Here is a 12,198-nt window from a genome sequence, read left to right as displayed (position 1 = left end):
TATGACCTCACCAATTTGACATTTGTATTTCCTTTCAACCATGCCAACCCAACCATCTCCATCCTCAGCACCACCAGCATAACCGCTTTTCCTGTAACAACACGCACAAACGTCTCCAAACAACATCAACGCTACCACCCACGATATGATGACCCGTCACAGGCTCATGGCTTGGGGGTTCTCTTGTGTGGACGAATGGTTTGGTTCCGGTTGGTTTCTATCCCCACGTTACATCCCCCACGAGAAACATACAGTCCAATGATCGCGCTTTAAGCTCCTTTTCAGAACCATGTCCCCCTAGGAACAGGGTCATCGGTTTTCAATGTCCGGTGACGGCTTTTTAAATTCACTTTGCTTTGTTTTAGAATTCTCCGTCACATTCACATTATTTCCAAAGTTAAGTATACAAAACTAGAGGCCTGGTGCACGAAATTCATGCACAGTTGGGGTCCTTAGGCCTGGCTGTGATCAGGGCCAATCAGGTTCCCTGCCTCCCCGCCTCCCCACCTCCTCCTTCCCTTGCTGCCCACATCCACTGCCACCCACTCCCAGTTGCCCGTCTCAGCCTGGGACTGAGCCCCAACCGGGAGGTTGGCCAGCAGGCCCCATCGGCAATCGGGGCCTGTGGGCTGGGGGCAGCTCCTGCATTGAGCATCTGCCCCCTGGTGGTCAGTGTGCGTCATAGTGACCGGTGGTTCCAGTTGTTCCATCATAAGGGTCACTTGGGTTTTTATATATAGAGATGAAGTCTATTCAAAGAGGTCTCATTTATTTTTTTTAAAAAATATATTGTTGCCGAAACCAGTTTGGCTCAGTGGATAGAGCGTCGGCCTGTGGACTGAAGGGTCCCGGGTTTGATTCCGGTCAGGGGCATGTACCTTGGTTGCGGGCACATCTCCAGTGGGAGGTGTGCAGGAGGCAGCTGATTGATGTTTCTCTCTCATCGATGTTTCTAACTCTCTATCCCTCTCCCTTCCTCTCTGTAAAAAATCAATAAAATATATTTAAATATATATATATATATATATTGTTATTAATGTCAGAGAGGAAGGAAGAGGGAGAGAGAGAGAGATAGAAATAGCAATGATGAGAGAGAATCATGGATCAGCTGCCTCCTGCACGTCCCCGACTGGGGATAGAGCCCACAACCCGGGCATGTGCCCTGACCGGGAATCGAACCCTGACCTCCTGGTTCATAGGTCGACGCTCACCACTGAGCCACACTGGCTGGGCAGAAGTCTAGTTTCTACCTATGTTGCTTCTACCCTATTGCCTCCCTTCCCTACAGATAACCATGGACAATGTTTTATCCTTCCATCTTTCTAAATATAAACCAACGTGTAGATACTTTCTGTTTCACCTTTTCTTGAAGAGCCTTCTGCAGATGGCCACAAGCAAGATAAAGTAGGCAGTGTTCCCCCAAATTCTGACCATGAAAGTCCTTTCCTACGGAGCATCGTGCAGGGTAAATATTAGGCAAAACATTCGGGAAACGCTGCTACAATTCACAGAGAGAAGAAAAATAATCTGTGGATGCTCCATGAGTACCTGTTACCTGGAAACGGCGTTGGCTTTTCACTGCATGAAGTCTCCTCTTTCATTCATCCGCCCTCGGCAAGACTAAGATGTCTGTGATTCTCCTTCTGACAACACCCCACCACGGAGCTGTGGTTGGCTGTTTGCAACTGTGATTGCCAAGTACTACAACACTGTAATTTATTTTTTAAGATATATTTGTATTGATTTCAAGAGAGGAAGGGAGAGGAAGAGAGAAACACGCAAGCATCCCACCCCCAGCCATTCGGTGCCTGCGTATGCAAATTAACCCACCATCTTTGTTGGGCTAATTTGCATACTCACTCCTGATTGGCTGGTGGGCATCATGAAGGTATGGCCAATTTGCATCTTTCTCTCTTATTAGTGTAGATTGATTTCAGAGAGGAAGGGAGAGGGGGAGAGAGAGAGAGAAACATCCGTGATGAGAGAGAATCATGGATCGGCTGCCTCCTGCACGCCCCACACTGGGAATCCAGCCCGCAACCCGGGCCTGTGCCCCGACCGGGAATCGAACCGTGACCTCCTGGTTCCTAGGTCAACGCTCAACCACGGAGCCACGCCAGCCGGGCAACACTGTAATCTCGTAACTCCCCACACAGGAGGTGGGTTCCTCCCTGACATTTCTCTTCCCTCAGTGCCAGTCCCCTCTGAAAAGAGTCACCTTGAGGCATTGTCATAAAATAAGCCAGGAAGACATTTCCCCGTGGCTTCACCTCTGTCCTCCTCTCCCTTCGCGTCCCTATTTAACATGAAAGTCCAGGGTCCTTGCCCACGGGTCCCCGTGCACAGCCTGCTCCGCGGGGGGCCGTGCGTGGCCTGTCCGTCAGGTGATGTCTTTGTCCCCAAGGACACCTCCTGTGTGGTCCCTTCATCTGCAGCTCAAAGACCTCTCTCGTGGCTCCAAGCACTGCTGGCGGTGGGTGGGTTTGGACAGAAGGTAGGGAGATTCAACACCTCACATCAAGAGGGAACTTCATAAGGGATGCTGGGCCTGAATCCTTGAATTCTTGCCGAGATGGGGCTTTTAGGAACCCCGATGAAGAGATTAACCCCGCTCTCTCTGTTCCTACGGAGCTTTTCAACGCAGCGCTGAGGCACGCTGGCCGATGAGCAAGCCGGCAGGAATCTCTGCAAAGGGAAAACCGTGTCCCCAGAGGGCTCCCTCAGAGGGAGAGGAGAGCGACGTGACAAAGGCCAGACCAGCCCGGCCGGTGTGGCTCAGTGGTTGAGCACTGACCTAGGAACCAGGCAGTCACGGTTCAATTCCTGGTCGGGGCGCAAGCCTGGATTGTGGGCTCCATCCCCACGGTGGGGCGTGCAAGAGGCAGCCGATTGATGGTTCTCTCTCATCTTTGATGTTTCTCTCTCTCTCCCTTCCTCTCTGAAATCAGTACAAATATATTTGAAAAAAGAAAAAAGGCCAGAGCACCGCAGAGGCAAAGGGTTCGTCTCGCCAGCGTTTGTCGTTGCTGGTGTGTTGGCCAGCAAAGCGGGGTTCCATTCTGCGGTGACCCCAGCTGCCTCCCTTCTGGGCTCCTCTCGCTCCCATGCCTGCACCTCTCCCTGGTAGAGGCCTTCAGCCACCTGATCCTGGGGTGCACCTTCCATACACGGTCGAGGCTGCCTGCCAAGGGGGAGCAACCCTTGTACCCAGTACCTCTCGCCTCCTGCGCACACCCTCCTCGCCCCTCTGATTTTCTCCCAGGCCCGCAGGCCCGCTGCTCTCTCACTGGCCCTTGTCACCTCTTCTTAGTCTGTTTCCCAGTCCACGGCACTAGGATATCCCACTGGGACCCTCTGTTGGTGTTCCTCTAAGAATGGTTCCGAGACACCTGCATCAGAATCACCCGAGGGCACCTGTTAAAAATGCAAACAATGAGGGCCCAGCAGGCGTGGCTCAGTGGTTGAGCATCAACCTATGAACCAGGAGGTCACGGCTCCATTCCGGTCAAGGGCACATGCTGGGGTTGCAGGCTCGATCCCCAGTGGGAGGCATGTAGGAGGCAGCCAATCAATGATTCTTTTGCATCATGGATGTTTCTCTCTCTCTCTCTCTCTCTCTCTCTCTCTCTCTCTCTCTCTCTCCCCGTCTCCCTTCCTCTCTGAAATCAATCTACACTAATAAGAGAGCAAGATGCAAATTGACCATACCTTCATGACGCCCACCAGCCAATCAGGAGTGAGTATGCAAATTAACCCAACAAAGATGGTGGGTTAATTTGCATACACAGGCACCAAATGGCTGGGGGTGGGATGCTTGTGTCGTCACCATGGTGTTCTGCACCGCCCCAGCCGCTCCGGGCCTCAGGGGAGTGTGGGAAGGCAGAAAGGCCGCTCCGGGCCGGAGCGAAGGCGGTGCCGGCAGCCGGGGGAAGGAAGGCCCATTCTTGCACGAATCTTCATGCATCGGGCCTCTAGTAAAAATATAAAAAAATAAAAAATAAATAAAAATTACTGTCAGAAAAAAAAAATTACTGTCAGATTACATGCACATGAGGCACCTGTAGAGTGAGGGAAACAGTTAAAAACCTAGAAACTCTTCGCTCCGTGGCCTCCATGTACCTTTAAGACTCTCTCGACTTTAAAGGATTCTAAGCTGGGAATCTTGGGTAATGCCACCATCACAGGTATGGCTCCTGCAAGAATCGTGATTTTGGACGTCGGTCGGGCACCGTCTTCAAAGAAGTGGTCTGAGCCTTACATCAGCTTCGTGGTTGAAGTTCAGGTGGAATGTGTCAGCTCTGAGTCTATCCCTCTGTGTGACTCGCACGTCAGCTGGCTTTTGCGGTCCTGCATGCCTGTCCCGCTCACACTGGGGAGGAGGCGCTCCCGGCTCGCGGCACCGGCTGAATGTTAGTCCTTTCTCCCACCCTCGCCGCCACCCCCACGGCTTTGGAAGTTCCATGTGGTTTCACACCCAAATGCCATTTCTGTTCTGTGACATTTCGCCTGTCAACACCCCCTGCTGGGTGCCTTCAGGTCCCCCCAAATCACGGCTCTTTGTGGAGAACATTTGAGGCCCAGGACATTTGCAGCTTACACATTCCAGAAGCCTCACCCCCCAACGCGGGGGCAGACGCCAGGGAGGCCTGGGCGAGGCGGGGTGCAGAGATCGCTCACGCCTAGACCTCCGCTCATGCATGATCCTCCGGCTTCTCATGGAAATACCACCGCTCTAGCACCGGGCCCTCACACAGCACTAAGGACCGGCGAGGGGCCTGTGACCACATAGGTTGACCTCCCGGCGCCTCCCTGAGCTGGGTCAGTGATGTTCTTTCCCGCTTAGAAGCTCAGGGAGTGAGAGGAACACTCAGAAGTTATGGACTTGCTTAAGCCAGCACCATAGCGTAGTAGAGGAGATGGGTGAGTGAGACACCCAGGGGCCCAGGTTGCCGGCTGTCTGCTCTGGCATCTGTTTTTTTTTTTTTTGTTTTTTTTTAATTGGTTCCCTCCCTACGTGCTTAGGTGTGTTTGCTGACCACAGCGATACCTTTACATGAAATGTGTGTGTGGCCCAGCCGGTGTGGCTCAGTGGTTGAGCATTAACCTATGAACCAGGAGGTCACAGTTCGATTCCCGGTCAAGGGCACATGCCCGGGTTGAGAGCTCCATCCCCAGTGGGGGGCGTGCAGGAGGCAGCGGATCCATGATTCTCTCTCCTCATGGATGTTTCTCTCCTCTCTCCCTCTCACCGCCTCTCTGAAATCAATAAAAATACATTTAAAAAAAATTTAACCTGCCCTAACTGGCTTGGCTCAGTGGATAGAGCGTCGGCCTGCGGACTCAAGGGTCCCAGGTTCGATTCCAGTCAAGGGCATGTACCTTGGTTGTGGGCACATCCCCAGTAGGAGGTGTGCAGGAGGCAGCTGATCGATGTTTCTCTCTCATTGATGTTTCTAACTCTCTATCCCTCTCCCTTCCTCTCTGTAAAAAATCAATAAAATATATTTAAAAAATTAACCTGCTATCTCTGGGCAGCCATTTCATTAACTCACCCCTAAGGCCTTGGCAGGGCCAGACCAAATGATCTGGGGGGCCTTCTACAACCTGACCCGCAGGCCGGTGTCCCCACCCTGCTTTCGTGTGACAACAGGAACACTCCCTCCCACACCTTCCCACGAAAGGACGATGGTCACTTTCTAGTTCTGGTTGGTGTGTGTGTGTGTGTGTGTGTGTGTGTGTGAGAGTGTGTGTGTGTGTGTGTGTGTGAGTGTGTGTGTGGGGTGTGTGTGTGTGGGTGTGTGTGTGTGTGGGTGTGTGTGGGGGTGTGTGTGAGTGTGTGTGTGGGGGGGGTGTGTGTGGGGTGTGTGTGTGCATGTGTGTGTGTGGGGTGTGTGTGTGGGTGTGTGTGTGGGGGGGTGTGTGTGGGGGTGTGTGTGGGTGTGTGTGTGGGGGTGTGTGTGGGGGTGTGTGTGTGGGTGTGGGTGGGGGTGTGTGTGCATGTGTGTGTGTGTGTGCATGTGTGTGTGGGTGTGTGTGTGCATGTGTGTGTGCATGTGTGGGGGGGGTGTGTGGGTGTGTGGGTGTGTGTGGGTGTGTGTGTGGGCACACTCGAAGCCATTCCAGAGGAACTGGGACGAACCAGTGCTGTCCTGCGTGGACCTGGCCCTGGGACTCGGCCAGGCTGGCTCATCGAGGCGCCTTCACGGCCGTCTTCTCAGACGCAAGCGACGGCGGGGCTGGCACGGGAAACGCGAGCCCGGTGTGAGTTCAGAGAAGCTCATGGGAGCCGAGACCCCAGTTTCCCTCCCGCAGCCGTTAGTGAACGAGCCCCCATCCCTCACGCCCATGACAACGTCTCTCGCTTGTCATGCTGTGCGGTCCCCCGGCGGACAGCGCACATGCCCATGTGGCCAGGCCGCCCGGGCCGGGGATGCTAACATCTGCTTCCGCGGAGACCTCCCTTTGCTGGGAGGCGAGGAGCGGCCGTCAGGAGAGGTGCCAGCGAGGGACCGGAGGCACTGACGTTCTCCCCGATGGAGGTGAGTGTGGCATGCACTTGGCAGGGCGGGCCGAGTGGTTTTGAAATGAGAAGCCTGAAGCGGCGTAGGGAGCTCGAGAGGCCCCTTCCCAGTTCTGCCCACGGCCGGCTCCCAGCCCGTCCGGGCGATGGATGCCAGAGGCTGGTCATTGGATCGGCAGCTCTTGCCCATCCGCCTGGCTGTTTGCAAACGAGGTTCCTGGCTCGCATGATGGCCGAAAGGGATGCGCTTTCTTTTTTTTTTTAATATATTTCATTGATTTTTTTTTTTTTTTTTACAGAGAGGAAGGGAGAGAGAGAGAGAGTTAGAAACATCGATGAGCCGAAACCGGTGTGGCTCAGTGGATAGAACGTCGGCCTGAGGACTGAAAGGTCCCAGGTTCGATTCCGGTCAAGGGCATGGACCTTGGTTGCAGGCACATCCCCAGTAGGAGGTGTGCAGGAGGCAGCTGATCGATGTTTCTCTCTCATCGATGTTTCTAGCTCTCTATCCCTCTCCTCTCTCTTCCTCTCTGTAAAAAACTAATAAAATATATTAAAAAAAAAAAAAAAAAAGAAACATCGATGAGAGAGAAACATTCATCAGCTGCCTCCTGCACACCTCCTACTGGGGATGTGCCCGCAACCAAGGTACATGCCTTTGACCGGAATCGAACCCGGGACCCTTGAGTCTGCAGGCCGACGCTCTATCCACTGAGCCACACCGGTTTTGGCGGGATGCGCTGCTGTCTCATCGCGCCTTTTCGCTTCACACCCCTGGCTGTGACCTCCTTCCGGTCCAGAGGTCGTCGCTCAACCACGGAACCTCACCGGCCGGGAGCGAGAACGGGAATATTTGAGTCTCAGTGCCGCTGTTCTGGCCAGTGGCCACCAGCCCCACCTTGACTGGCCCGGAAACGGGAGGCGTGGTCCCCTCCCCACGGAACTGCCTCCGGGAGATAGTGGGATGTGAATCGCCCACGTCACGGCTGGCCCGGCGCTGGCTCTCACCTCCGGCACCTCCGGCACCTCCGGCTTGTGGCTCCCCACTGGCTTTTCCGCATCTCCTACCTCCAGGGTCCCCGGGTCTCTCCAGGGTCCCCGGATCTCCCCAATTCTCCTCCTGCCTCATCAGCTCCTTTCTCCCCTGTCCCCAACGCAGCTGGTATCGCCGAGGGTCAGCCCTCCTGGTTCAGGCAGGTCCCAGGACGGCCTCCCCGCTCCAGCCCCTGCACCTGGCCCACCTCTGGAGTGGCCTCGCTCATGGGATTCAGGGCTCATTGTCAAGGCCCCCGGCCAGCAGGGGGCGCCAGGAGGCCCCGCAGTGCAGCCGGGAGCCTGGCTCAGCGTGGAGAGTGGTGTCTGTGTCACACAAATGGATGCAGGCGGCCCAGTGCATGGGGTCTGGAGCCAGGCAGGTGGGTGTGTGTCGCTCAGGCCGTATGTCCCTGTCACTCCTTCGGTCCCGCATTCCGTCCAGGCCAATGCCCGGGAGGTCGACTCTCACGAAATTAAGAACGAATGCAGCACCACAACCGCCAGGGAAACGTCTCCTCTCCCCGTGAATGAAGAAGAGAGTTGAGCCCTAGCTGGTTTGGCTCGGTGGATAGGGCGTCGGCCTGCGGACGGTTGCCGGCTCGATCCCCAATGTGGGGCGTGCAGGAGGCAGCGGATCAATGATTCTCTCTCATCATTGATGTTTCCATCTCTCTCTCTCCTTCTCTCTCTGAAATCAATTAAAAAAATATTCTTTTTTTTTTTTTAGAAACACTGATGAGAGAGAAACATCCATCAGCTGCCTCCTGCACACCCCCCACAGGGGATGTGCCCACAACCAAGGTACATGCCCTTGACCGGAATCGAACCCGGGACCCCTGAGTCCGCAGGCCAACCCTCTATCCACTGAGCCAAACCGGACAGGGCAATTATTTTAAAAATATTCTTAAAAAAATAGAGTTGGAAACTATTCTTTCCTGAGGAAGAAGGTTTGGAGTTCCAGCAGCAACGGCGGTGAGGAAGCTGGACCGGCGCTGCTGGGGCGCGGGCACACGGCAGGGAGGACATGGGGTGCGCAGGTAAAGGCATCTGAGCTCCCTTCCCAAAGCAGCCCTGGGCCTTGCGCGCGGCCCTGCAGTGCCACCATCAGGACACCTGGGGGACTGCTCCGTGCTGTCTGTGCCCCAGGGACACTCCAAAAGCAGGGGAGGGGAATTGCACTGCAGCCCAGCCTCCCGCCTTCCTGAACTCCCCGCCGAGAAAACACCAGCAGGATCTCAGGAGGGCCTGGAGAGCAGCGGCCCTCCTGTCCGAGCCCTGGACCCGGAGGGCAAAAGCAAAGACACGACCTGGATTCCAGCTCTGGCGACGCCTGTGCCCTTGCAAAGGTCATCTGCTGCTCCAGTGCGCCATCCCCACAGCATAACCGACGGACGCGGACAACTGGGGTGAGGGCATGTGCTGCGGGTGGGAGCGACTGCGGAGGGGTCAACGGAGGAAAAAGGAGACCTATGTAATACTTTAAACAACAAAGAATTTAAATTAAAAAAGTAGATTAAGAATAAAATGAAGAGCCCTGGCTGGTTTGGCTCATTGGATAGAGCGTCGGCCTGCGGACTGAAGGGTCCCAGGTTCGATTCCGGTCAAGGGCATGTACCTTGGTTGCAGTCATATCGCCAGTGGGGGGTGTGCAGGAGGCAGCTGATGGATGTTTCTCTCTCATCAATGTTTCTAACTCTCTATCCCTCTCTCTTCCTCTCTGTAAAAAACCAATAAAACATATTTTTAAAAATAAAAATATAAAAAATAATTTTAAAAAAAGAATAAAATGAAGAGCCCTGGCTGGTTTGGCTCATTGGATAGAGCGTCGGCCTGCAGACTGAAAGGTCCCAGGTTCGATTCCGGTCAAGGGCATGTACCTTGGTTGCGGGCACATCCCCAGTGGGAGGTGTGCAGGAGGCAACTGATCGATGTTTCTCTCGCATCGATGTTTCTTTTTTTTTTTTTTTTTTTTATATATATATATATTTTTAAATATATTTTATTGATATTTTACAGAGAGGAAGGGGGAGGGATAGAGAGTTAGAAACATCAATGAGAGAGAAACATTGATCAGCTGCCTCCTGCACACCTCCCACTGGGGATGTGCCCGCAACCAAGGTACGTGCCCTTGACCGGAATCGAACCCGGGACCTTTCAGTCCGCAGGCTGACGCTCTATCCACTGAGCCAAACCGGTCTTGGCTCGCATCGATGTTTCTAACTCTCTATCCCTCTCCCTTCCTCTCTGTAAAAAAAAATCAATAAAATATATTTTTAAAAAAGAATAAAATGAAGAAAAAAAACAAAACACAAGTAGATTTTTATTGATTTCAGAGAGGAAGGGAGAGGGAGAGAGAGAGAGAATCAAGGATGAGAGAGAATCATGGATTGGCTGCCTCCTGCCCGCCCCCCACCGGGGATCAAGCCCACAACCCGGGCATGTGCCCTGACCGGGAATTGAACCCTGACCGGGAATCAAACTGTGACCTCCTGGTTCATAGGTCGATGCTCATCCACTGAGCCAGGCCGGCTGGCCAGTGAGGCACAGATATTTTAATAGGACTGAGTAGATCGCCTCATTGCCTCAGTAGAGAAGAGGAGACCACTCCATTTTCCATGGCACAGGCCTCACATGCCCTGCATCGTCAAAATGCCTCTGCCTTGTGCAAGGAATTCCACATTTCCCGAGAGCAGGCTCGCCAAATGGTCAAGCAGTACCCTCCCTGTGTTATCCACCTCCCTGTGCCAGCATTAGGGGCAAATCCCCGAGGACTTACACCTAACCAAATCTGGCAAATGGATGTTACTCATGTGCCTGAATTTGGTCCATGTCTCTATAGACACATGCTCACGTTTCCTTTCTGCCACTCCCCGAACAGGGGCAAGTGCAAAGCATGTAATCAGCCACTGCCTAGCGGCTTTCCCAGTCCTGGGACGGCCCCTAGAGATAAAACCAGATAATGGACCTGCCTACACTAGCTCCTCCTTTCAGCAGTTTTGTAAGCAATACCGAATTGTGCATAAAACAGGAATTCCCTACAATCCCCAGGGCCAGGCAACTGTAGAAAGAGCTACTCGAACTTTAAAGACTCCATTACAAAAACAGAAAGGGGGAGAGAGGTATAATCCTACTCCATAGAATCAGTTCCATCACGCCCTTTACGCTTTGAATTTTTTAAATTGTGACGATGAGGGTCGCACAGCAGCTGAGAGGCATCAAGCTCCTGGTGCCGCGGCATGTGCCGGCATGGCGCGATGGAAGGATTTACAAACAGGGCAGTGGAGAGGGCCGGATCCAGTAATGATGTGGGGAAGAGGCCACGTTTGTGTCTTTCTAGAAGGTGCTTCTAACCCCATCTGGGTGCCAGAGCGAGCGGTGCGTCATGACCATGGACCTGGGAGAACAACTCATCCCGCCGTTCAAGAAGCTGAAGATCAGCCGAAACCGGTTTGGCTCAGTGGATAGAGCGTCGGCCTGCGGACTGAAGGGTCCCGGGTTCGATTCCGGTCAAGGGCATGTACCTTGGTTGCGGGCACATCCCCAGTGGGAGGTGTGCAGGAGGCAGCTGATCGATGTTTCTCTCTCATCGATGTTTCTAGCTCTCTATCCCTCTCTCTTCCTCTCTGTAAAAAAGCAATAAAATATATTTTAAAAAAAGAAAGAAAAGAAATAATCTCCTTTAAATAAATAAATAAATAAAGAAGCTGAAGATCACACCTCCGGTGATGATGCCAGCTCAGCCGCCGGCCCCGAAGAAGGAGAGAAGCAGAAGGCAGCTGGCCAAGACCACCCGAGATGCTAGTGTCCCCACATGGGGTCCACTGAAGAAGCTGACCATGGATGCTCGGCAAGTGGTGAAAGAACAGGGGGTTCAGGTAACCCCCTCCACCCTTTTTCTTGCTATGATGGCACTTGTCAGCTGCCAGGTAAGTATGGCTGCAGCAGAACCTTACTGGACGTATGTTCCAGACCCCCCTGTGGTCAATCCAGCCACCTGGACCGGAGAATCAGTGCCAGTGTTTACGAACAACACTGATATGGTCGGGGGGAGCTCCGACAAGCACATAACTCAGCCGTGGGCAAACTACGGCCCGCGGGCCGGATCCGGCCCGTTCGGCTGTTGTATCCGGCCCACGGAGCCGAAAGAGTGGAGGGTTCTCTTGCTCTCCCCTCCGCTCCTTTCCTTTGAATTTATATTAGTTCACACAAACACTCCACCCATGCTTTTGTTCCGGCCTTCCGGTCCAGTTTAAGAACCCATGGTGGCCCTCAAGTCAAAAAGTTTGCCCATCCCTGACATAACTCCTTCTTCCCAAGGTGATTATATTTATAATGGCTTTAGTGGGGAGCTCCCTATTTGTTTATCAAAAAGGGGGACTTCAGGCCCTAGCCGGTTTGGCTCAGTGGATAGAGCATCAGCCTGCGGACTCGAAGGTCCCATGTTCGATTCCAGTCAAGGGCATGTACCTTGGTTGCGGGCACATCCCCAGTAGGAGGTGTGCAGGAGGCAGCTGATTGATGTTTCTCTCTCATCAATGTTTCTAGCTTTCTCTCCCTATCCCTTCCTCTCTGTAAAAAATCAATAAAATATATTTTAAAAAAAAAAAAAAAGGGGGGGGGACTTCAGGATGTTTGCAGCTTGG

Source organism: Plecotus auritus, assembly GCF_963455305.1.
Source record: "Plecotus auritus genome assembly, chromosome: 14".
In the NCBI taxonomy this organism is placed as follows: domain Eukaryota; kingdom Metazoa; phylum Chordata; class Mammalia; order Chiroptera; family Vespertilionidae; genus Plecotus; species Plecotus auritus.
Note: the sequence above shows the minus strand (reverse complement) of the source record.